Raw genomic sequence first — 23,463 nt, 5'->3', positions numbered from 1 at the left:
TACTTTGCCCTCTAAGTGTCCCCTGCACTATGGGCTCGATTCTCTAAAGTGTGATAACTGCTATCATAGCAGTTATCCCGTGAGCTGCCGCGTGCAAAGGGTAGCACGCGAACAGTGTCACTTCGCGTGTTAAGCGAAGGTTTGGGCGCGATAACGTGCGCTTTTCACGTGAAAAGGGCACATGATCGCGTGCAAACCTTCGCTTATCACGCAAAGTAACACTGTTCGCACGCTACCCTTTGCGCGTGGCAGCTCACGTGATAACTGCTGTGATAGCAGTTATCACACTTTAGAGAATCGAGCGTTGTGTATAAATAAATGTATGAATGTATGTAATGCATGACATTATTGAAATGATAGGTGTGTAGGATGAATTAAGAATGAGTTTTACAATTGTTCCAGCTGAACAACCATACAGTAATTAACTAGGCATCACCAACATGAACTTTCATGTGTCACAAGAAGACCGACTGATGTAACACAATGTTCCGTGTGCAATGTTGTAACTGTGTCTTATTGCACATTTTATCATTATTGTGCATTTAACTATGACAAAGCTTTTTTTTGTTTTGTTTTTTTCTTTTTGTATAATGAATAGGCTTATCAAAAGGACTTTGCCAAAACGGACATGCACATCTTCCAGACAGACGATTATTATAGGATTGCATGCTTGTTTTTCCTAATCACATTGCTCACAGCCAATCATGTTTTGGAAAGCTAGTAAAGATAATGCAGTATCTAGCAATTAGGCTAGTTGATACTCATAACATTATCCAAGAATACATATATGGCAGGCTCTTTCTGGGCAGATGGATTAGCATTTCAAAAAGCTGACAAGATCTGATCACCAGGCACCATGGCTCAGGTCTGAACATTTACTTATTTACCTTGAAGCAATAGATTTGGTGCAGACAATTGCTGCCAACACAACTCAAATTTCAAGCTTTAACATGTATAGATTGGCTTAATTTTGTGTATTGTTTTCTGTTTCACTTAACTGTAGTTTTCTATGAACTTTGAGAGATTGGGTTGCGGAATGCATTACAATAAACAAGGCTGGATTTATACTTTTTCTGCACCTTGGCCAAGTTTTTTTGGGGCTCCCCTTCAATGTGCAGCAGCTGCTTTCACTTTCCATGTGCAGCCCCCTCTTCATTGTGTAACACTAACATCCATGTATTGTAGCCTCAGATCCCTTGGGCAACAGCTCCCCCACTTCCTTAAGTTGCTCCCCATTTGCAGCCTCCTTTTTCCATTTGCAGCTTCCTCCACCACGTGCAGCAAACCCTCTTCCATGTCCAGCTGCCCCTAACCTTGGCCTCTATGGCCAAAAAGGAATTGAAGGAATTCGGGGGTCAGAAACACAGATTATAATGACATGGGCCACCAAACAGCAGTCATGTAGGATCAGGAAACAGTGGCAGACATCTTGGAGATGGCAGGAATCCTGCATCACCTGGTATTTGACCCCAGACAGAGTTTAATTATTAAAAGACATTTTACGCAGCACTTATTTCAGTCTTGTGCACATAAATAGTTGTGAAGTTAGAAATCTCTAGAGATAGTAACGCAGGTCGTTTCGGAATGGCAAACTTCATCCAGCCCCTGTGGTGGCTATAGTGCAGCATTTGTAGCATACTGATTAGTCCTGGCAGGGCCTGTGTTAGCCAGGCAGACCGGGACTATAGCACTAGTGTTGTATAGACCAGTGTTAGCAATCATAATCGGTTTTAATTGCAGTTAGTGGGGCTTGTACACTCTCCACATTTCCAATATCGTCTGTGTGTGAATACGTATGATATATGCATTCAAGTTTGAGTATTTGAAGACCTAATCTATTGTAGTTCACACTCTTTATAACTTGTGCATTATGCAACTCACCAATGTGAATCTAGCCTTATTCTTAAAATAACTTTTCAGTACTTTGCAATTTAAAAAGTACCAGTAGTAGGTGAAAAAGTACTATTAAAATTCTTCTGTGTATATCTTTGCTCATTGGTGGCTTAAAGGGTAAGGGACATGTAGGTTGACATGTTTATTTCCTTTTAAATAACGCACATTGCATGGCTACCCTGCTGACCCTCTGCCTCTAATATTTTTACCCATAGACCCTGAACAAGCATGCAGGTCAGATGTCTATGCCAAATCTGACGCGAATGGCTGCATGCTTGTTTCAGGTGTGTGATTTAGACCCTACTGACCAGAAAGATCAGCAGGACTGCCAGGAAACTGGTATTGTTTAAAAGTAAATAATAATGCAGCTTCCATAGGTCTCACACCTCGGGTTCTTTTTAAATGGCATTTTATTAATAAGGTGTTAAAATATCACCTAGGAGGAAACTTAGGAGAAAAATAATTTCATAGGGGCCAGTGTATCCCCATACTATTTCACTGGGCTCTGTGATTTGCTTTTAAACTGCTGCACTTCTAAGTTACAGAGCCTGACTGTCACAGTTAATAAAAAAAGAAAAATCATTCTCCAGTCCAGTTACTGCAGCTCTACTTAACCGTTCATCTCAAACTGATCTATCAAGACTTGTAATTTGCTTTAAAAGTGGCTTATTTATGAACAGCGGAGGCTGACTTTTTTCCCAGAGCAAACTACACTATAAATTAATATTCTCCTATGTAGCGGTCACCTACAGTAGGCAGTAGAAATTTTACAGCCAGGTTTTGGGCTAGTCAATCTCCTCAAGGCATAATACCGATACAGTATTTATTTACAAAAGCACTTACTGAAAGGCAGTTTCTCAGTCCAACTATCTAAATAGTATGTAAATGTGTAGGGAAGCTGGTTGACATCTTTGTATAGATCCTATGCAGCAAGTGTTTTTGTAAAGAATAAAGTTAAAACTGAGACTCTCCAAGAAGAGATGGACTATTCCAAAATCTGTCAGATCTGTCAGCTTTTTACTACCCACTGTGAGTGACAGCAACATAGGAAAAATGTAATTTATAGTGCATTTTGCCCGGGGAGAAATGTACATTATATACAGTATTTGTGTATTGTACGTTGTAAAAGTTTCCCCAATAGTGGTACTTAACCATTTCAACCGCCCAGTCGTGAAGCTCACGTCCGGGCGGCTGCTGTGCTGCGCTCCGCTGTTCGGCGCGCTCCCGCACGCGCCCCCGTGGTGTCCGCCGCTAGCCCTGGGATCAGTGAAAGGGAACATGGTTCCCGATCACCGATCCCTGTCCCCCGCAGAAAAACCGAAGCGCTTACCCGTGAGGCTTCAGTTCTTCTGCCCGGAACAATTTCCGCATCCCCCTTGTACTTCCGCTTAGCGAGAAGTACAAGGAGGGAAAACAAAAATGAAGGTGGCCATCTTGTGGCCAAATAGTAAAACTACATCTACACATTTTTTACATTACACTACACACATTTTACAATATTAAAAATGCCCTGTTTATGTCCCACACCAAAATATTACCCAAATAAATGTTTTAATGAAAAAAAAGAAAAAAATACAATAAAAAAAACCATAAATAGTTACCTAAGGGTCTGAACTTTTTAAATATGCATTTGAAAGGGGTATACTACAAACATTTTTTAAATTATAAGCTTGTAAATAGTGATGGACGCAACAAGGAAACAATGCACCTTTATTTGCAAATAAAGTATTGGCGCCATACATTGTGATAGGGCCAAAATTTAAATGGTATAATAACCGAGACATACGGGCAAATAAAATACACAGGTTTTAATTATGGTAGCGTGGATTATGTTAAAGCTATAATGGCCGAAAACTGAGAAATAACTCTTATTAATCCTGTTATAATGCATTTATAAATAAATAATTCTTAGCAAAATGTACCACCCAAAGAAAGCCTAATTAGTGGTGGAAAAAACAAGATATAGAACAATAAATTGTGATAAGTAGTGATAAAGTTATTAGCGAATGAATGGGAGGTGAAACTTGCTCTGATGCAGAAGGTGAAAAAGCCCTGTGGGCTGAAATGGTTAAAAACAAAATAACGCCAGTCCAGTCACTGTAGCGGTATTTGCTGCAACACTTAATCCCATACCATTATACTGGGCGCTTCCAAGTTAATAAGGCCAACAGTAACTGCAATATAACAGTACTCCAGTTAGTTGCTGTAATTGGTATAACAGTTTATCTCATCTCATAATATTAGCAGTTTTTCAAATCACTTTGAAAAATTGCCATTTACAAGTTAATGATAGTGACCCCTGTTTAAATAGGGCAGCTGTGGGTGTGTGTGCGGATGGTAGGGATGTAGAAAATTGTTTTCACTTTAAGCTTCAGCACAACCAAGCTTTAGTGCTGCACAGAATCAAAGTGTGCCTTAAAAATGGTGGTGAGTGACTGTCCCTTGCAACTGCAGCATGTTGACATTTTCTAACATTGACTTCAATGGTGGCCGGATTCAGGAGATTAAAATGATAGCTATTCCTCCACTGGCAGGTAGGCGGGCTTTCCCATTCTGTTACTGTTTATAAGCGTAATGTAGTTTACCCGAGCAATGTGCGTGTCTGTCAGCTAGGTACTTTCTGCCGGTTGTACTAATTGCACAATGTGCACTGTGTAACTGTTATAAGTATTGGTAAAACTGTTTTAGGCTTCTGTTCCCTGCACTTTTACCACTATTTTGTAAATATGGACTGTGCTTTGTTGTGGCTGTATGCACTTGCTGCAGTGTCTTCGATTTTTATTGGTGTGCAGTAAAGATTTGTGTTGCACCTACTGTACCTGTGCTCTTTGATTTGTTTCTGCCACTCATGATTTTGACTAAAACATTTAGACAACAGAGGAAAAGTATAATAAAAGATATCTTGGATATTATCTCATGAAGGAGAAATAGTTGGGTGGGGAAGAAATACCCATGTGCTTAATGCGAACCCTTTCTGTTTTGTTTTTTACTTTTTGAAATGAGAAAATACTCTAACAAAAAGAAATGGAAACTGAAAACACCCCAAAAGTGTCTGTAAGTGTAGAATTACTTAAAAGACTATAAATAAAGATGTTTGTCTATATGGAGCTAATAAATAACTGCAAGGCACAGAAACACACAGTCAGTTTCAAAATATCCCACTTAACTGTAAGGCATCAGCTGCCTACCTCAAAGTATGCTCTCTGCTTAGTAAAAGTTATAAAAAAAAATCAGAAAAAAAAAATTGTTTATGAAGATATTTTTTTTAATTTGAACAGAAAACACCTTTGCAGAACATATAACTGTAACATTGAAATTAATCTGAAGATGTTACAGATCTCAATACACGCTGTGCTGTCACAAGGCTGTGATATTTAAAAGACATCATCACCAGAGCTTAGGAACAGATACAAGCAATATTTGAAATATTTCTAATTTCTATCCCTCTTCAAAATGTTTTCCTTGCCTCCTGCTCAATGTAAACCTTGGGGCAACTGGCAGATGTATGCTGACTTTCTGTATAAGGCAAAGCCTCCGACCTCTTCCCCATAGCAACAACATGCAGAAAAATGTATTAGCATTCCTATGCTAATTTACATAAACTTGTTTTAATAAACTGAACCAATTATACTTTAGTTTCAAAAACTTTTGTTTGCAGATCAATAGAAAATCAGTACATAACAGAGTGAGGTAGGTGCAAGACAGTACAGTTTAGATATCAGATGGATCATTAAAATTGCATGCAGATTACAGTGCTCCTATTAGTCATAAAGGCTACATAAGATTTTCTATAAGCTTGAGCTCAATGTGAATTTTCTAAAATGTATTTCTGTTTATGTGATGAGACTAGTGTTGGGCGAACAGTGTTCGCCACTGTTCGGGTTCTGCAGAACATCACCCTGTTCGGGTGATGTTCGAGTTCGGCCGAACACCTGACGGTGCTCGGCCAAACCGTTCGGCCATATGGCCGAACTAAGAGCGCATGGCCGAACGTTCCCCGAACGTTCGGCTAGCGCTGTGATTGGCCGAACGGGTCACGTGGTTCGGACCCGAACGCGCTCTGATTGGCCGAACTGTCACGTGGTTCGGGTAAATAAATACCCGAACCACGTCATATCTCCGCCATTTGTCTGTGGGTTTAGCTTTGGGTAGGCAGGCAGGGTAGTTCGCGCTCCAGCCACGCTAGCCAGGGTCCCCCCCAGTCATTGTGTGTCACTGCTGGGAACAGTAGTACACCGCTCGTTCAGCCACACTATATAGCATTCTGTGTACTGTTCTGTGTCTGCTGGGAACAGTGGTACACCGCTCGTTCAGCCACACTATATAGCATTCTGTGTACTGTTCTGTGTCTGCTGGGAACAGTGGTACACCGCTCGTTCAGCCACACTATATAGCATTCTGTGTACTGTTCTGTGTCTGCTGGGAACAGTAGTACACCGCTCGTTCAGCCACACTATATAGCATTCTGTGTACTGTTCTGTGTCTGCTGGGAACAGTAGTACACCGCTCGTTCAGCCACACTATATAGCATTCTGTGTACTGTTCTGTGTCTGCTGGGAACAGTAGTACACCGCTCGTTCAGCCACACTATATAGCATTCTGTGTACTGTTCTGTGTCTGCTGGGAATAGTGGTACACCGCTCGTTCAGCCACACTATATAGCATTCTGTGTACTGTTCTGTGTCTGCTGGGAACAGTAGTACACCGCTCGTTCAGCCACACTATATAGCATTCTGTGTACTGTTCTGTGTCTGCTGGGAACAGTAGTACACCGCTCGTTCAGCCACACTATATAGCATTCTGTGTACTGTTCTGTGTCTGCTGGGAACAGTAGTACACCGCTCGTTCAGCCACACTATATAGCATTCTGTGTACTGTTCTGTGTCTGCTGGGAACAGTAGTACACCGCTCGTTCAGCCACACTATATAGCATTCTGTGTACTGTTCTGTGTCTGCTGGGAATAGTGGTACACCGCTCGTTCAGCCACACTATATAGCATTCTGTGTACTGTTCTGTGTCTGCTGGGAACAGTAGTACACCGCTCGTTCAGCCACACTATATAGCATTCTGTGTACTGTTCTGTGTCTGCTGGGAACAGTAGTACACCGCTCGTTCAGCCACACTATATAGCATTCTGTGTACTGTTCTGTGTCTGCTGGGAATAGTGGTACACCGCTCGTTCAGCCACACTATATAGCATTCTGTGTACTGTTCTGTGTCTGCTGGGAACAGTGGTACACCGCTCGTTCAGCCACACTATATAGCATTCTGTGTACTGTTCTGTGTCTGCTGGGAACAGTGGTACACCGCTCGTTCAGCCACACTATATAGCATTCTGTGTACTGTTCTGTGTCTGCTGGGAACAGTAGTACACCGCTCGTTCAGCCACACTATATAGCATTCTGTGTACTGTTCTGTGTCTGCTGGGAACAGTAGTACACCGCTCGTTCAGCCACACTATATAGCATTCTGTGTACTGTTCTGTGTCTGCTGGGAACAGTAGTACACCGCTCGTTCAGCCACACTATATAGCATTCTGTGTACTGTTCTGTGTCTGCTGGGAATAGTGGTACACTGCTCGTTCAGCCACACTATATAGCATTCTGTGTACTGTTCTGTGTCTGCTGGGAATAGTGGTACACCGCTCGTTCGCCACTGTATAGCATTGTGCTCTGTGTCGCTGCTGGGAATAGTGGTACACCGCTCACCCGTCACTGTATAGCATTGTGCTCTGTGTCGCTGCTGGGAATAGTGGTACACCGCTCACCCGTCACTGTATAGCATTGTGCTCTGTGTCGCTGCTGGGAATAGTGGTACTGTATAGCATTTCTGTACTGCCACTGTACTGCTGCCAGTCAGCGTGTACTGTAAGGATAAGTGAAATGAGGAAGAAATCCGGTGAAAGAGGGAGGGGCAAGGGAAGAGGTGTTTCCCCTGACGGTTCACGTACAGGCCACAGGGGAGCACCCAAGAAAACCCACTCAATACCGCCCATGTTGTCCAGGACAACAACCCTCACAAATCCAAAAGAACAGGACCAGATAATTACTTGGATGACCTCTCAAGCGTCCAGCAGTGGGTTAAGCAGCACCAGCACATCACGCACGAGGTCCGAGTCCTCAGCCAGTTACAAGGAGCCAGTGGGCACAAAGCTGACACAACCGGCAGCGACACCACGCACACAACTGCCAGATAACCAGTCCGATGAATTACCTCAGGACACAATGGGGTATTCGCAGGAGCTATTCCCAGCCCAACAAACTTCCACCTTTCAAAGGTCAATGGAGGAACAGCCAGAAATGTTGTGCCTGGATTCACAACCGTTAACTGTGGGAAATGCACCACGCACTGAAATACAAGGCGAGTCCGAAGAGGACTCGGAAACCCAAATCCCAGAGCAATTTGGGCAGGAGGGGTTGCAATTGCAGGAGGTCGGCCGACAAGATCTGGAAGACGAAGTTGGAGTGTGCTGCGCAGAGGTTGTTGTGGGGAGCTCTACTCCACGGCGGTGGCCCACAATGACATATGACGAGTTTGAGGAGATGGAAGAGGAGGGTATGGACAATGTGGACAGAGACCCAGATTTTGTTTGTGAACGAGAACATCGCCGCCGTAGCAGCAGCACAGATGAGTCTGTTGAAGAACACACTGCTGCACGAGTTCGCCTTGTGCCACAAGGTAGGCGGCGCGCAATTTCAGGCACCACAAGCGTGGAAGTTCAAGTGAGAGGCAAAAGAGGAGCAAACAGAAATCGCCAGCAAGGAGGCAGGTGCTCCAAAGTCTGGGCTTTCTTTGAAGACTGCACTGAGGATGTTACCATGGCGATTTGCAAGGTGTGCAAGACCCGCCTGAGCAGGGGGAAAAATATTAACAACCTCTCCACCACCAGCATGAGCCGTCACATGCTATCCAAACATCCCACTCTTTGGGCAAACGCGTCAGGACAGGGTACCAGAAACAACACTGCCTCCCTTGGGTTCACCAGACTCACCACCAGACCCGCCTCAGCAGCAGCAGTAGCCCAGCCATTGCGTGGTTCACAACATTCACAAACATCAGACGACGCTGACACTGTCACTTTCCGGAGTAGTGCTCTTGAGGTCTCCCAGTGTTCATCAAACACAACAACCAACAGCCCTTCCGTGTGCAGCGCTACGGTTCAGTTGTCTGTGTCGGAGATGTTTGAGCGCAAGAGGAAATTGCCAGCAAATGACCCCCGGGCCGTGGCAGTAACAGCCAGCATAGCCAAGCTTCTGGCCTGCGAAATGCTGCCATATCGATTGGTGGAGACAAACAGCTTCAAGGGCATGATGTCAGTGGCCATCCCACGTTACGTGGTTCCCAGCCGCTACCACTTTGCGCGCTCTGCAGTGCCTGAGTTGCATGAGCACGTGGTCAGCAAAATAACCCGAAGCTTGAAGAATGCCGTTGCCTGCAAGGTTCACCTCACCACTGACACCTGGACGAGTGCGTTCGGCCAGGGTCGATACATCTCCCTTACCGCGCACTGGGTGAACCTTGTGGAGCCTGGCAGCGATTCCTCACCTGCTACGGCACGGGTGTTGCCCACGCCACAAACAGCTGCACCGCCGTCCCTCCCACTGGATAACAGCAGCACCTACCTCTCTGACTCCTTCTCCTCCAACGCATCTCAAAGCTGTACCTCATCCGGAAACGCTAACCCAGCAGCAGTAGGATCGTGGAAGCAGTGCAGCACAGCTGTTGGCATGCGTCAGCAAGCGTTGCTGAAGCTAATCTGCCTTGGGGATAAGCAGCACACAGGGGAGGAAATTTGGAGGGGAATAAAGGAACAGACGGATTTGTGGCTGGCACCGCTGGACCTGAAACCGGGCATGGTTGTGTGTGATAATGGGAGTAATCTCATTCGCGCTTTAAGGTTGGCTAAGCTGACACACATCCCTTGCCTGGCGCACGTGATGAACCTAGTAGTTCAGCGGTTCCTGAGGACATACCCAGGCGTGCCCGATCTGCTGTTGAAGGTGCGTCGAGTGTCCAAACATTGTAGAAATTCCAGTACTGCTGCGGGGGCACTCGCCAAGATGCAGGAGCGCTTCAATCTCCCCCACCATCGCTTGCTGTGTGATGTCCCTACGCGCTGGAATTCTACGCTGCACATGCTAGCCCGCTTTTGCGAGCAGAAGAGTGCAGTGGTCCAGTACATGACGGCGCAGTACCGAGGCGCATCCGGCCAGCTGCCAAGCTTCTGTGGATCCGATTGGGCCAACATGTTGGACCTCTGCCAAGTCCTCCAAAATTTTGAGCAATCCACGTTGCTTGTGAGCAGTGACAACTCTTCAGTCAGCATTACCATACCACTGCTGTGTTTACTGAAGAGGTCGATGTTAAAAATCAAGGAAACAGCTGTCATGATGCAACTGGGGGAATCTGAAGGAGAAAACGATCAGCGTGATGGTACCAACATCAGGCCATCCGCCTCAGGGAACGCTGGCCCCAGCAGCTATGACGAAGAAGAGGAGGAGGAACAGCTGGAGTTGGAGCAGGAATTTCATGCCACCACTGACGAGGGCCAGAGCGGTGCACGTTGGACTTCCACAATTCAACGCGAATGGTCAGCAGAAGCAGACCAGGAGGAAGGTGACGACTATGATGCATCACAACAACTATCACAATGCTCACAAGAGGATGATGAGGATTCTGGTAGGACTCTGGCACACATGGCTCAATTCATGCTAGACTGCATTGAACGTGACCCACGCATTGTGCGCATTCTGGACAACACCAATTACTGGGTTTATACCCTTCTGGATCCACGGTACAAACACAATGTTCCAAAACTGCTTGAAGAAAGAGTCAGACAGGTCAAAATGGAAGAATACCAGCAGGCCCTTGTGGAGACTTTAGAGAGGAGATTGACATCCTCCCCCTCCTCTAGCCAGTTGTACGCAGACAGACTGACTTCCGCAAACCCAGGACGACCAGGAGGGCAGCAAACAACGCAAGCCGCAGCTAGTACCCAAAAGGGAATGGTATCGGCAGTGTCCTTGGAGTGGGAAAATTTTCTGACACCCATGCAGCCGCAGCCCACTGAACAGCAAGCGTGCAGATCCACCTCCAACACCGATCGCCTGGAGAAGATGGTCAAGGACTACATGTCAGATGGCGTAGCTGTGTCGAACCATCCATCTGCACCCTTCAACTATTGGGTATCGAAGCTAGACACCTGGCACGAACTGGCAATGTACGCAATAGAGGTGCTGGCTTGCCCGGCAGCCAGCGTTATGTCGGAACGCTTTTTCAGTGCTGCCGGAGGCATCGTCACAGATCGGCGTATCCGCCTCTCTACAGAAAATGCAGACCGTCTGACTCAAATTAAAATGAATCAATCCTGGATTGGAAATGACTACGCAACACTCCAGGACCCCAACCAAGTAACATGACCAATGAACATCTGGGATGGTGTTGCGTTTCCGGGCCCTGTTTATTGAACCTCTCATCTGTATTACATTTATGACTGCATGGCGGCAAAAAGCATTGCTGCTATATCCGCACGCTTTTTGTCCACATGCAAGGCCTGGGTTGTTGTGTCTCACAAAGCGTGGCCTTCTCCTCCTGCGCCTGCTCCTGTTCCATCACGTCTGCTGCTGCTGGGTTAGCGTTGCCGCGTGGTCCCTGTTTATTGAACCACTTATCTTTATTACATTTATGACTGCATGGCGGTACAAAGCATGCTATCCGCACGCTTCTTGCCCTCATGCAAGGCCTGGGTTGTTGTGTCTCACAAAGCGTGGCCTTCTCCTCCTGCGCCTCCTCCTGTTCCATCACGTCTGCTGCTGCTGGGTTAGCGTTGCCGCGTGGTCCCTGTTTATTGAACCACTTATCTTTATTACATTTATGACTGCATGGCGGTACAAAGCATGCTATCCGCACGCTTCTTGCCCTCATGCAAGGCCTGGGTTGTTGTGTCTCACAAAGCGTGGCCTTCTCCTCCTGCGCCTGCTCCTGTTCCATCACGTCTGCTGCTGCTGGGTTAGCGTTGCCGCGTGGTCCCTGTTTATTGAACCACTTATCTTTATTACATTTATGACTGCATGGCGGTACAAAGCATGCTATCCGCACGCTTCTTGCCCTCATGCAAGGCCTGGGTTGTTGTGTCTCACAAAGCGTGGCCTTCTCCTCCTGCGCCTCCTCCTGTTCCATCACGTCTGCTGCTGCTGGGTTAGCGTTGCCGCGTGGTCCCTGTTTATTGAACCACTTATCTTTATTACATTTATGACTGCATGGCGGTACAAAGCATGCTATCCGCACGCTTCTTGCCCTCATGCAAGGCCTGGGTTGTTGTGTCTCACAAAGCGTGGCCTTCTCCTCCTGCGCCTGCTCCTGTTCCATCACGTCTGCTGCTGCTGGGTTAGCGTTGCCGCGTGGTCCCTGTTTATTGAACCACTTATCTTTATTACATTTATGACTGCATGGCGGTACAAAGCATGCTATCCGCACGCTTCTTGCCCTCATGCAAGGCCTGGGTTGTTGTGTCTCACAAAGCGTGGCCTTCTCCTCCTGCGCCTCCTCCTGTTCCATCACGTCTGCTGCTGCTGGGTTAGCGTTGCCGCGTGGTCCCTGTTTATTGAACCACTTATCTTTATTACATTTATGACTGCATGGCGGTACAAAGCATGCTATCCGCACGCTTCTTGCCCTCATGCAAGGCCTGGGTTGTTGTGTCTCACAAAGCGTGGCCTTCTCCTCCTGCGCCTGCTCCTGTTCCATCACGTCTGCTGCTGCTGGGTTAGCGTTGCCGCGTGGTCCCTGTTTATTGAACCACTTATCTTTATTACATTTATGACTGCATGGCGGTACAAAGCCTGCTATCCGCACGCTTCTTGCCCTCATGCAAGGCCGGGGTTGTTGTGTCTCACAAAGCGTGGCCTTCTTCTCCTCCTGCGCCACCCTCCTCCTGTTCCATCACGTGTGCTGCTGCTGGGTTAGCGTTACCGGTCCCTTTTCCTGGAACCTCTTATATGTATTACATTTATGACTGCATGCCGACAAAAAACATGTTACCTGTGCAAAGAAAACAGACATTTCCCGCATTTAAAAGACAGTTTTCCCTTTGAAACTTTAAAATCGATTTTCTCAAAAACTATAAGCTCTTTTTGCTAATTTTTTTTTCCTCTTGTACCCACTCCCAAGGTGCACATACCCTGTAAATTTGGGGTATGTAGCATGCAAGGAGGCTTTACAAACCACAAAAGTTCGGGTCCCCATTGACTTCCATTATGTTCGGAGTTCGGGTCGAACACCCGAACATCGCGGCCATGTTCGGCCTGTTCGGCCCGAACCCGAACATCTAGATGTTCGCCCAACACTAGATGAGACGTCTCTTAGACCACTTCAGATCAATCTTTCATATATTAAATTACAATGCGTAGCTCAATAAAGTATATGATAAGCTCAAAGCTATGATGAAATGAAATAAAGTAAAATCGGCAGAAACAACATAAACAAAAAGAAAAGACAGACCAAGGATGCCCATCCCGACCCGCACATCCAGAAACAAGCACTGTACACTGTTTAAATAATCCCCTAAATGTAAGATAAGGTGTTACGAACACCAAGGAGGACATATTTTGTATCCAGGGAAACCAGACTTTTTCGAAGTGGTAGGTCGTGTCCAATAGATTTGCCTTAATCTTTTAATTGATCATGAGATCTTGTATACGTTCGAGGACCACTCTATAGTATAATCTAGGCTTTTGCCATTGCGAGGCGATATATGTTTTGCAGGCATTATCTATAAACTGTATTAGTTTGTGTTTGGCGGCATTCAAAGTTTTTGGTTGGAGGCCAAGCAGGAAAATAGCCGGGTCAAGAGTAAGATGTAAATCTAAGATCTTGTTTATTACTCTGAGGAGTTTTTTCCATAGTTCAGCAGCTATTGGGCACGACCACCACGTATGAAACATAGTACCCTGATCTTGGCATCCTTGGAAGCAGATAGGGTCCCTATTTGAGTATATCTGGTGCAATCTGACAGGTACTAATGTCAGAATTCTAGCGGTTTATTTATGCAGAAAAATCGTGTATGTCATGTATGTTTTAAGTTTAATGTTCTATGCAAAATTTCATTGTAAACTGTAAAGTTAGAGTACTTTTTTAAAATATTGCTCTGTGACATATTAGCATATTCCAGGCAGTGAAACTCATAATTATATTATTTTAGTTTAGAAGCAAAACATTCTTTGTTTATGCTACAAAAATCTTTCAAATGTCAAGGTTAGACAGCGCAGTATGTGCAGACAGAAAGCAAGTTTAAAACTCACATTACTGCAGAAGACATATATATATATATATATATATATATATATATATATATATACATTTTGCTCAGTTATTCCACATAAATATGATTACATCTAAATATTAATAATCAATACAGTCCTTCTAAAGAAATAAATAATTATTGTTAAATCCTATAATTACATATAATTGAATTTATTATAGTTAAAAGCTGGATTATACCAGTGATAGATGAGACAGTAAACCTTTTCATAAGATTGTTTTAGTTCTAAAACATTGTTGACATGTTACAAGGCCGTCTCAGCTAGCTGAACACTCATAGCTGATCACATTTGCTATGTTTTGGGAACAGGACTCATGAAATATAAAACAAAAAGAAGGGGTTTTCCCAATTCGTTAAAGATGTTAAAATGGTGACATCTGGCGGTTGAAATTATTAGTTATTTCTTCATAAAGGCAAATATATAGAACATGATTTTAAATTATTACATTTTAATGTCCAATTATATCTTATATGAGTAATTGTTTTAAGAAGAATTATATAATAAGCTTTATATTTAAATGAGTATATTAGAAGCCATGTGTACTTCTATAAGCATTACTTTACTATATCTGTAATTCACAGATTGTTTGGGTCAACATGCCCTAATTCTTGTTTGGGAAAGAACACACATTCCAAACTAATTAGCAGAAGGACACATTATCAGAAATGCGTCATAAATGACATTGTTTAATGTTTTTGAAGTCCAATGTCTGGGGAAAAAAAGTCAACCAGCAGACAAGATGGCTGGTGACGTCCAATAAGCTTTATATTTAAATGAGTATATTAGAAGCCCTGTGTACTTCTATAAGCATTACTTTACTATATCTGTAATTCACAGATTGTTTGGGTCAACATGCCCTAATTCTTGTTTGGGAAAGAACACACATTCCAAACTAATTAGCAGAAGGACACATTATCAGAAATGCATCATAAATGACATTGTTTAATGTTTTTGAAGTCCAATGTCTGGGGAAAAAAAGTCAACCAGCAGACAAGATGGCTGGTGACGTCCATTTTTAATTAACTGCGTCAGAAATGACCCTATATCAAGTGTCAAAATGTCAAACACTCCAAATGACGTTAATTCCCACAAGATAAGGTAATTAAGGAATTTATAAACAATAACATTATGACTTAGGTATTCAAAACATGATAGCGTATAGCACAGGCCAAGGGTTCCATCACAAGTGCGAAAATTGCCGGAGAAAAGGGGCAGCCCTGTCGGGTACCTCGTTCTATAGTGATTGCTGTTGGAAGTGAGCTAGGGAGCTTTAGGTAAGTTTTGGGGGTAGAGTATAACTGCCTTATGATATGAAGAAATGAGCCGCAAGTCCCAAGAGATAGTATCAAAAGCTTTCTCTATGTCTAATGCTAGAGTAATCAGCTGAGAGCCCGAGGCTCTGGCATGATGTAGTATATTCATACTACATATCTACGAATGTTGTCGGAGGCCTACCTGTGCGGCACAAAACCCACCTGATCTTTGTCCACTAAGAAGGGGAGAAATTTATTGTGGCACTGTGCTAGTATGCTTGTAAGGATTTTGTAATCGAGATTTAGTAACGCTATTGGCCTGTAATTTTTGGTATCTAACAAATCTCTATCGGGCTTGGGTATAACCGTAATATGAGCCTCCAGGAACTCTGGCAGAGAAAGAGGTTTAGATCTAATAAAGTTAAAACATTTGGTAAGGTAAGGGATTAGGATATGGCAAAACTTTTTATAATAAATGGAACTCAGGCCATTTGGTCCTGGGGCTTTATGCAACTTAAGTTTTTTGATTATGTCCTCAACCTCCTCATCTGTAAAAGGGTATGTTAAGTTGCTTTGCTTGACAAGTAAATGAACAGCGCTACTTAAAAACAGATAAGTGCCTACCTACAAGAGAGTGCAAGCCCCACTTGTGGGATAAAATACACACCTAGCATACACATGACCTGTCTACCACTGAAGGATGTTGGTTTCCTGTAACAGCTTGCATGCAACTTGTTAAGTACTCATCCCTCCCACTGCGGATAAGTCATCCTTGATGGGAGGGGACCTAACACTAACTAAATCCTAACCTATGCATATGCATAGCTTGGGTGCGGGAGGGACGAGTACTTCACAAGTTGCATGCAAGCTGTTACAGGAAACCAACACCCTTCAGTGGTAGACAGGTCATGTTTTTGCTAGGTGTGTATTTTATCCCACAAGTGGGGCTTGCACTCTCTTGCAGGTAGGCACTTATCTGTTTTTAAGTAGCGCTGTTCATTTCCTTGCCATGTACTAATTTAATTCATTTTTGGTCAGCTGCTCCCACTTAACAGCTTTGCTTTTGGTGTATATGCAGAGCTTCTGTTTGTGTTCAAGGTGCGTTTGCAGTTTCTGGGGGGACTCAGCGCACCTCTGATTGGAGACCATATGGAGGCGGCCTGTTGATGCGCTGATCCATCTTTTGCGCAAGTTGCTTTGCTGCTTTCGTGGTTAAAGTAGGTAAACCAAGAGGATAAAAATGATTTTACTTCAGGTTGTGGGCAGTAGGAGAGTGAGCATAGAGCTTATCATAATAATCTCAAAAGGCGGAGTATATCTTGTCAGGAATGCTGGAAATACTTCCATTAGTAGTGCGAATTCTGCCTATTGTGTTCAGCCTTTGCTGGTTCCTTATTTTTTTTGCGATCCATGAGTCAGGCTTATTAGCGTACCTGTAATATTTGGATTTGGTCATACAAAGTGCCTCTTCAGTCGATTTTGCTAGTAAAAGATCCAGTTGTGCTTTAGTATTTTGGATTTCTTTAAGTAGATAGGGGGGTCCGTTTGATCTAGGCTTTGCAATCTCAACAGTTTAAAGTGAAGGTTACCTGTCAATTCTAGGTAATACTTCTTAGACTGCAAAGCTATTTTAATGAGACAGCTATGCATCTAAGCCTTTTGAGCCATCCAATTAGAAACCGGCGAGATGTTGTCTTTATCACTGAGGTTAAAGTAGTCAGAAAGGTGTTCAGTTATGGCAGATCTTGTTTTTTCCTTTGTTATGAGGGATTCATTTAGTCGCCATTAGGGCCGTTGTAGGGGCTGAATGTTGAAGTCTAGGCATAACAGGAGAGTGTCATGATCAGAGATGGTATTCGGGATATGCCTAATATACTGTATAGATGGGACTACTGATGATGTGACTAGAAAGTAGTCGATTTTAGCATAAGAATTGTATATGCTAGAGAAGTGTGTATAGCCTCTTTTACTACCATGAAGCTCTCTCCAAGAGTCAACTAAAAAGTTATCGTCAAGCATGGTCTGTAATCGTGAGCACTGTTTTTTAGTCAGTTTGTCCTTTGTGGGTTTGGACTTGTCTAGTTTGTCATTGAGAGTGAGGTTGAAGTCTCCACACCAAACAAATATTGTGTTTGGGCCTATGTCAAGAGACTCTTGGACTCCGGAAAAGGACTGAAGGGCTGTTTCTGGAGGAGCATAGAAGTTTATCAGGTATAGCTGCTTATTATATAGTAAGCCTTCAACCACTTTGTCCTCCTTGACGTAGTTCTACGTCAAGGAGGACATGTGCGCTCTGGCGGCCGATCACGCGTGTGCACGCGCGCTCCCGGCCGTGGATCGTTAGCTCAGGAATCAATGAATCGGGCCATGGTGCCCGATCACTGATTCCTCTCCCCCGCAGAAAAAGCGACAGCTTCTCTCGGAAGCTTTGCTTTTTCTGACTCCTATGTCCCTCTAAGCGTACATGTTAAGCTTAGAGTGACATCATGTAAACAAACTCAATCTTGTGGCCAAAAAGTAAAACTACATCTAAATGTAAAAAAAAATTAAAATACACATATATTTACCCAAATCAAACTTCGATTTACATCCCACCCTCCCAAAACTACCCACATAAAATGTTTAATAATAAAAAAAAAAATTACAATAAAAAAAACAAAACACATAAATATATACCTAAGGGTCTAAACTTTTTAAATATCTATGTAAAGATGAAGTATTTTTTTTTTTTTTATATATAAGCTTTTAAATAGTGATGGTTGCAAAACGGAAAAAATGCTCTTTTATTTCCAAATAAAATATTGTCGCCATACATTGTGATGCGAACATAATTTAACCACTTAACGACCGCCTAACTCTGATAGGCATCGGTAGGTCGAAGTGGTGTTTCCATGGAAATGTTCCATGTCAGTTCACGGAGGGTGTCTCCGTGAACAGCCTGCGAGCCTCCGATCGTGGCTCACAGGCTAAATGTAAACTCGCGGGGAAGAAATCATACGGCACTGCTGCGCAGCAGCGCCGTAAAGGAAATGGCCGATCCCCGGCCTCTGATAGGCCAAAGCCTATTAGAGGCGGTGCAGGGCGGATCTCCGTCCTGTGCCGTCTATAGCCAGAGGGAGAGGGAGGAAGAGAGAGGGAGGCAGAAAATCGCTGCGGACTGGGGCTTTGAGGAGCCCCCCCTGCTCGGCCACACAGAGCAGTGGCGATCGGACCCCCCCAGCAGGACATCCCCCTAGTGGGGAAAAAAGGGGGGAAGTCTGGTCACCCTGCAGTAAACCTGATCTGTGCTGTGGGCTGGAGAGCCCATGCAGCACAGATCAGGGAAAAAGAGCCTGGTCCTTAAGTGGTTAAATGGTGAAATAACTGGGACAAATGGGCAAATACAATACGTGGGTTTTAATTATGGAGGCATGTATTATTTTAAAACTATAATGGCTGAAAACTGAGAAATAATGAATTTTTTCAGTTTTTTTCTTATTCTTACTATTGAAATGCATTTACAGTAAGGTAGCTCTAAGCAAAATGTACCACCCAAAGAAAGCCTAATTGGTGGCGGAAAAAACAAGATATAGATCAGTTCATTGTGATAAGTAGTGATAAAGTTATAGGCTAATGAATGGGAGGTGAACATTTCTCGGACGCATAAAGTGAAAACGACCGAGGGCTTAACGACCCTCAGTGTCTGATTCACAAGATTCCACTCCCAATGGAAGGGAGTTCCTGACAAGAATCATAACTCCTCTGTGTTTTTTGGGGGTATTAGCAGTGTAAATTCTAGAGTATTGACTGTGAAAATATAGTGGGATCGTGGGCAGGAGGTGCCTGAGAAATGTGTTTCCTGGAAACATATTGTATCCGGGTGATGTCTTAGTATGGAGGCAAACGTTCTCCTTCTTTTAGGGGGCGAATCAAATCCCCTCACATTGAGGGAGAGAACCTTAAGGGGGGTGTAGGGGTCATCAGGGCTGGGTGTTAGATGGGAGGTACATTTCCCCGGTATTTGGACTGTGGTCCCTTTAAAACCTTGTGTGGCCCTAGGAAAGGAGTCCGGATTTTGGTGGCAGCAAGCAGTTGCTGCTTGTGTTTTTTTCTTTTCAGGGCCGGACTCCTGGGATAGGAGGGAAGGAAGGGCGGGCCTTCCCATCCCACCTAGGTACACACCTGGTTGTCAGTGGGGCTGAGAGCCTCACTAATGTGGTGTTAATTAGATGCTAATTTATGCATAAGAAGCAGCCTCACAGGCAGTCTGGAGAGAAGTGTTGGAGCAGTAGCATGTCTGCTACAGAATGTCCTGACAAGGAATATTGGAGATCACTTGATGGAAGCCAAACCATACGCTGGTCTGTTGTTAGTATGGCATTGGCCTGATGGAAAAAATGAACTTTGTTTGAACATGCTGGACTTTATACTACAAAGCTGAAGTAAGCTGACTGTTTATTTTCCACGTTTTACTGCTGAACTGAAGCTGTTTATCTTCTGCTGCACAATAAACGGACTTTATTTTATACATCTGTGTACTGCGTGCTGGCTGCGACCCCTTTAAACTTCACAGTGGTCATAGAAGAAAAAAACATTCGAGCTGTGTATTAGCACAAAGAGAACAGGGGGGGCATCCCAAGGTCTTCAAAACAATAAAAGAATACAATAGCAATAATACAAGAAAAACAGTCAACATAAACCAGTAAGTGGGTAAAATACTGTGGAGGAGAGGAGACCCTGAAGGGTGTCCTCTAATCCGCAGGGATCTGTGAGGCAGCATAGTTAACCCAACCAAGACAAGGAGCTTGCTTAAGAACATGGACCTGGCTGACAAAATCCGAGCTATCTATAAGGTGCATATAATGTAACTCGAGAGAGTGAGGCCTCAAAGGGGACAGAACTAGTCCAAAGCAAAACATGAATTCGAGAGTGGGGTATCATTTTGGGGGGGGGGGGGGGAGGAACGACAGACGGATCTGATGTTATACGCCTTGCTAATCCAATGCAAGCGCTCCTGGGGGAGCCAAATGTGGTGCAAAGAAGCAACATCATTATAGCGAAAATATGATTAGAGCAAACATACTCATCAAAACATCCCATTGCAACTATGATGCATCAATGAAACATATGTAAGTCCCCCCCCTCCTCTTATTTCCCCCATCTGAAGTAAACCCAGAGGTAACATACTGAGTAGCAAAAGATAAGATAAAACAGCCAACAGGGCTAACTGCAATAATAGATCCAGTGGTCATCAGGACTGCATTCTGAAATTCCCGGATGAGTGGTCCATAGGGCGATCAAGAGATGCACAAAATTGTGTCTAAAGGCCTGATGTGGTGAAAAGGCAAAGTCCAGTAGGAAAGTACACTGGGTTACGCTGGCTAGAAGCGCACCAAATAATTTCAAGAGTAAAAGAAAACCCGTCATCAAAGTGGGCAGCAAAAATAATTCCAACAGGTAGTGCCACGATCAAGATTGAAAGCCCGGGCTAATAGCCCATAGGGCGGACAGTCAGTGTACGTTATCATGTTAGAAAGTCATGAATATAAAAAAACAGTTAGACAAACTGGGGTATACTCATCTGGGTGAACCTGAAGGGGTTCCTTGGGAGCGGCTCGGTGAGTTTCTCACGGTTGACCACTCTCACTCAGGCTGTTGTGGACGTGGGGTGAGGTCTGCAGGAGGAGGGAGGGGTACCCCAATGCCTGCCGCTGTGAGGATTTGTTTGCCTTCTTCCAGCGAGGTGACCTTGTGATTGGTTCCCTGGAGCGGAAAGTTAAGCAAACAGGGGAATCCCCAGCGATATTGCACCAATTCTTTTATAAGTGCCTGAGCAATAGGCCGTAGGATCCGGCGTTTTTGAAGCGTGAGTGGAGAGAGGTCCGCGTAGAGCTGGACAGTATCCGGGACTCCAGGGAGATGGGACAGGTTCTGTGCTGCCTCCATAATCTGCTCTTTGGTCTCATGGTAGTGAAATTTTAGAACATCCCTAGGAAGCTCAGGGTTACGCGGCCTACCTAGCGCGCAATGAATCCTGTCCATTCTGAAGAGGGAATGATCCAACTGTGGAAGCATGGCTGCAAACAGGTTGGTGGCGACTGTTCTGAGGTCTATGAATGATTCCGGCAAGCCTCGGAGGCGGACATTCGATGGCCGGGCTCTGTTTTCATAGTCCTCGAGTTTAGCTTTGAATTGGTCCAGTCTTTTATCGTGCTCGTCCAGACGAGTTAGGTCTTCCATAAGTGCGTCAGCAAAGCATCTAGGCGTTGTTCCACTGCGTAGACTCGGTCACCAAGTTCGCTTATATGGCTGTTCATGCAGGAGACAGCCGAGTCAAGCTCCTTCAGCAGCTTCTGGAAGGAGGCTAGCAGAGCAGAGTTGGCCTGTTTGGTTTGTCCCTCCTGGGAGCCCTTGGTACCTTTCGGTGAGGTTGAAGGAGTAGAGGCGGCACTCCAGGCGGAGGCCCCATCAGCCATCTTGGAATTCGTTTTCTGCGTGCTGCGTAGGAATAGTTCTGGGATTGGACCCTCTTTGGTGTCTTTATTGCTCTTATTCCGTCCCCTTCTACGGCCTGTCATGTCCTGCCACAGGTTTCGCAAGCATTTCCATGAATAAGATAGCGTTAGATCGCCTTAAAAGTAAGCCTGCATTCGGACTCACTGGCGCCGCGCATGCGCCTCCACCAATTATACTTTATGTAGCACTTTCTACTTATTTTCATTTTTTTGATCACACCTTTACGGCCCGTTTCCACTAGAAGCATGCAAATTAGCAATTTTTTTTGTGGGGGGAGGCAGATACACCTGCAAATGAATTTGCATATGTACATGTGCACTTTGACATGCAAATTTGAATGCGTAATAGCAATTTATTTTCTTTTTTTGTGAGTTTCTATCGACCGTAACGAAAATCACGTAAAAGCACACAAAAATCACAAATGCAGACAAAAACATCATTATAAGTCATGCAGAAACTGACAACACTGCTGTGCAGATTTTTTCAGCACAAATCTGCATTCAGATTCTGCACAAAATGGAAACTGGCCCATTAAAATACATTGCTATTTGAATCTGTGTACAGAAAATGCACACAAATTCACCTGTAATGGAAACCGGGTCATGAAGTGTACCTGAGATGAAGTACACCAAAGGATTTGTACTCACCTGTGGCATCTTCCAGCCTCTTGTAGTCGGTCGCCATCCTCCCAGATCCCTCGGTGTTGCCGTAGTCTGCCATGTATATTCTGTGACTCAGATGAGTTGCAGGCCACTGCACATGTGCAGTCCTGGCCATGCGCAATCCCCCCTATCTTGCTTCTATAGCTGGTAGCATTATAAGTGTCATTGTTTAAAGACTGTTAATAGGCTTGTGCAGAATGCCTTCCTCTGTGGGAGCCCAACCCAAGGGTGCGCGCGGCCCAGGCTGGATCGTGGGCCTCACAGCAGGCACCACACAGACTCTAAGGGACCAGACTGACTACGGGGGGCTGCAAGAAGCCCCAGTTAAGTAACAATCCTTTGGTGTACTTAATCTCAGGTTTTCTTTAGGGGACCTCTGCTTTTTAGTATTTCCCATGAATACATATTTTTACTTTTCTTATGCTTTTATTTCATGTTTCTGTTTTTCCCCACAGTTTGAGGATTCAGTATATCCTGTGGAGAATGAATTTCCAGAAAGGAAGGAACGTTCACATTCTCTGCCGTACAATTCTGTGGAACTTGAAGTACAAGACAAGCCAAATTTCAAAGACTTGATCTGTGTGAAATCCAAAGAATGGTGCAAAGGTAGCCCCAAAAAATTAAGCAGATTTTGTTTTGAGCTATTTCCAGTGCTGACGTGGCTTCCTCGCTACAAAATTAGAGAATATCTTCTGGGAGACGTTGTGTCTGGACTCATAGTTGGTATTGTTACCATTCCACAGGCAATAGCCTACTCCCTCTTAGCAAGCCAAGATCCCATTTATGGCCTTTACACCAATTTCTTCTGCTGCATAATCTACTTCTTCATGGGTTCCTCT

At 44.4% G+C, this 23,463-nt stretch overlaps 1 pseudogene; it reads left to right on the top strand.

Moving 5' to 3' along the window:
- The first annotated feature begins 784 nt into the window (after window positions 1-784).
- LOC137560764 (sulfate transporter pseudogene) overlaps window positions 785-23,463 on the top strand; it is a 51,778-nt pseudogene continuing 29,099 nt past the window's right edge.

Source organism: Hyperolius riggenbachi, chromosome 3 (assembly GCF_040937935.1).
Source record: "Hyperolius riggenbachi isolate aHypRig1 chromosome 3, aHypRig1.pri, whole genome shotgun sequence".
In the NCBI taxonomy this organism is placed as follows: domain Eukaryota; kingdom Metazoa; phylum Chordata; class Amphibia; order Anura; family Hyperoliidae; genus Hyperolius; species Hyperolius riggenbachi.
Note: the sequence above shows the minus strand (reverse complement) of the source record. Positions and strands in the feature narration are given on the sequence as shown.